At 36.3% G+C, this 3,468-nt stretch overlaps 1 non-coding gene across 1 annotated transcript; it reads right to left on the bottom strand.

The window, feature by feature from the left end:
- Positions 1-214: 214 nt before the first annotated feature.
- On the bottom strand, positions 215-321 carry LOC128280308 (small nucleolar RNA R71). Its single transcript, XR_008270488.1, has one exon. It is a non-coding gene; the product is annotated as a small nucleolar RNA R71 (small nucleolar RNA).
- Positions 322-3,468: the final 3,147 nt, after the last annotated feature.

The raw sequence follows: 3,468 nt of genomic DNA, 5'->3' as shown, positions 1-3,468 counted from the left end.
ATCCAAACAATCACTTGGTGAATTTTCTGGATTTTGTGACACATTTAAAATCAATGGCGTTTCTGAAGATGCCATACGCCTTCGGTTGTTTCCCTTTTTACTGAGGAAAAAAGATAAACAATGCTTGAACTCATTACCACGAGGGTAAATCACTATTTAAGAACAAATGACTGAAAAGTTTTTACTAAAATATTTTTCCCAGGCTAAAACAGCTAAATTAAGGAATGATATCTCTTCTTTTGTGCAGATGGATTTAGAAACACTCTACGATGCATGGGAGAGATACAAGGATTTGTTGAGAAGGCGCCCTAACCATGGGCTACCACTTTGGCTGCAGGTTCAAACTTTTCACAATGGCCTGAATCCTTCGACTAGACAGATGGTTGACGCAACTGCTGGTGGGACTATTAATAACAAAACACCTAAAGTGGCTTACGAATTTATTAAAGAGATGTCACTGAACAACTATCAGTTGCAAGTCATGAGAATAAAGCCGACGAAAGCGGCCAATGTTTTCAACTTCGATGCGGTTACTATGCTATCTAACCAGGTAGAACTCTTAAATAAAAAGATTGACGGATTGTGTGCTTCTCCTTAGGTACATCCAATAATGCAATGCAATACAAATAAAGTTGGAACGAGCAATTCAGAATACCTATCTTATGGTCTCAACATGGAATACGAGTAACTAAATTTTATGGGTAATAATCTTCGACCTCAAAGTAATCCCTATAATAACACTTACAATGTAGGTTGAAGGAACCACCCAAAATTCTCATGGAGAAGCCAAGGAAATCAAAGACCTCAACACCCTCTAAGCTTCCAACAACAACTTTACCAGCAAGAGAAAAAGCTAAACCTTGAAGAGATGATGACAAAATTTATTTCAGTTGTAGAAACCAGTTTTCAAAACACTGAAACTGCACTTAAAAATTAGCAAGCGCCGATCCAAGGACTCGAGAATCAAATTGGGCAGCTGGCTAAGATGATTTCAGAAATACCACCAAGAGGTTTATCTAGTAACACCGAACCCAATCCAAAAGAGCATGTGAAAGTAGTTACACCAAGGAGTGGGAAAGTGTTAGCTAAATCCGAAAAGAAGCCACCGCAAGAAGCTGAAAGAGACAAAGGAGAGAAAGAAAAACCTGAAAACAATAACAATCCAATGTCAAAGAAATATAAACCACCAATCCCATATCCAGCAAAGTTGAAGAAAGACCGCATGGATGCACAATTCAGTAAATTTCTTGAACATTTTGAACAACTGCATATTAACTTACCTTTTTTTGAAGCTATATCCCAGATACCTACATATTCAAAATTCTTAAAGGAGCTTCTAACAAACAAAAGGAAGTTTGAAGACTTATCTACAGTGGAACTTAATGAGGAGTGCTCAGCCATACTCTAAAATAAACTTCCAACTAAATTGAAAGACCCAAGAAGTTTTACTATTCCCTGCTTAATTGGTAGTTTGAATGTTGATAAGGCACTAGCTGATTTAGGTGCTAGCATTAATTTGATGCCATATAAAATGTTTAAACAACTTGGTCTTGGGGAATCTAAACCCACTAGGATGAGTATTCAATTAGCTGATAGATCTGTTAAATATCCTAGGGGAATTATAGAGGGTGTACTTGTAAAAGTAGATAAATTTATATTCCCTGTTGATTTCGTTGTGCTTGACATGGATGAGGATGTTGAAGTGCCTTTAATCTTAGGTCATCCATTTTTAGCCACTGCCAGGGCTGTTATTAATGTGGGTGATGGTAAATTGGTACTCAGAATATGTGACAAAGAGATTATCTTTAAAATTTATGATGCCATGAGATTTTCTAGGGAATAGGATGACTCGTGTTATTTTATTGACTCTATTGATCATGCTGCTCAAAATACTTTTTAGGAAATCATACATAAGAACACGTTGGAACTGTGTCTTGCCCAAAGAGAGGAGGGGGTGATAATTCTGAGATAGAAACTAAACTGAACCCCAATGAACCCTCCCCAAGACCAGCAGAATATGAGGGTATTAAGGTAAACAATGAACTTAAGCAAAAACTCTCTATTGAAGAACCTCCCAAACTGGAACTTAAACAATTGCCGAATCACTTGGAATATACATTCCTTGGAAATAACTCTACATTACAGGTAATTATTGCGTTTAATTTGCAACCCAAAGAGAAAGACGAATTACTCCAAGTCTTAAGAAAGCATAAAAGGGTCATAGCTTGGAAAAATTTTGACATTAAAAGGATCAGTCCTTCTTTTTGCTCCCATAAAATTTTAATGGAAGACGAATATAAGCCATGCGTGCAAACCCAAAGACGACTGAACCCCAACATGAAGGAAGTTGTTAAAGCTAAGGTAATTAAGCTCCTAGATGCTGGAATTATTTATCCTATTTCTGACAGTTCTTGGGTAAGTCCAGTGCAAGTTGTTCTTAAGAAAGGAGGCATGACTGTTGTAACCAATGAGAAGAATGAATTAATCCCAACAAGGACAGTCACAGGTTGGAGAGTTTGCATTGATTATAGGAAGCTAAATGATGCCACGAGAAAAGATCACTTCCCTCTTCCATTCATTGACCAAATATTGGAAAAATTGTTTGGACACATGTACTACTATTTTTTAGACGGACTCTCTAGCTGTTTTCAAATCCCAATAGCTCCTGAAGATCTAGAAAAGACGACATTTACATTTCCATACGGTACGTTTGCTTATCATAGAATGCCTTTTGGATTATGTAATGCTCCCGCTACTTTTCAGCGTTGCATGATGGCCATTTTTTACAAACTCGTAAAAGATATCATGGAGGTATTTATGGATGATTTCTCAGTTTTCGGTAATTCTTTCCATCTTTGCCTTAAAAATTTAAAACGAGTCTTAATAAGATGTGAATAAACAAATCTTATACTTAACTGGGAAAAATGTCATTTTATGGTTCAAGAAGGTATTGTGTTAGGACATAAAATTTCTAGTAAAGGGATTAAGGTTGATAAATCTAAAATTGAAGCCATTGAGAAACTACCTCCTCCTAATTCGGTTAAGGCTATTAGAAGCTTTTTGGGACATGCTGGGTTTTATAGAAGATTCATTAAAGACTTTTCTAAAATAGCTAAGCCTTTGACTAAATTCCTAGAAAAAGATGTGTCTTTTAATTTCGATCAGGAATGTTTAGAAGCATTTAATACTTTAAAGGATAAATTGACTAAAGCTCTAATTATAATTGCACCTGATTGGAATTCACCTTTTGAACTAATGTACGATGCAAGTAGGTGCAGTTTTGGGACAACAAAGAGATAAGCATTTTCAACCTATCGATTATGCTAGCAAAACTTTGACAGCCGCACAGGAAAACTACACCACCACAGAGAAAGAGCTGCTAGCTATGATTTTTGCATTCGATAAATTTAGGCCGTTTCTAATATTGTCTAAAGTTGTCGTTTATACTGACCATTCTGCTCTTCGCTA

This window comes from Gossypium arboreum, chromosome 8, assembly GCF_025698485.1.
Source record: "Gossypium arboreum isolate Shixiya-1 chromosome 8, ASM2569848v2, whole genome shotgun sequence".
Lineage (NCBI taxonomy): Eukaryota > Viridiplantae > Streptophyta > Magnoliopsida > Malvales > Malvaceae > Gossypium > Gossypium arboreum.
This window is presented reverse-complemented; position numbering and strand designations above follow the sequence as displayed.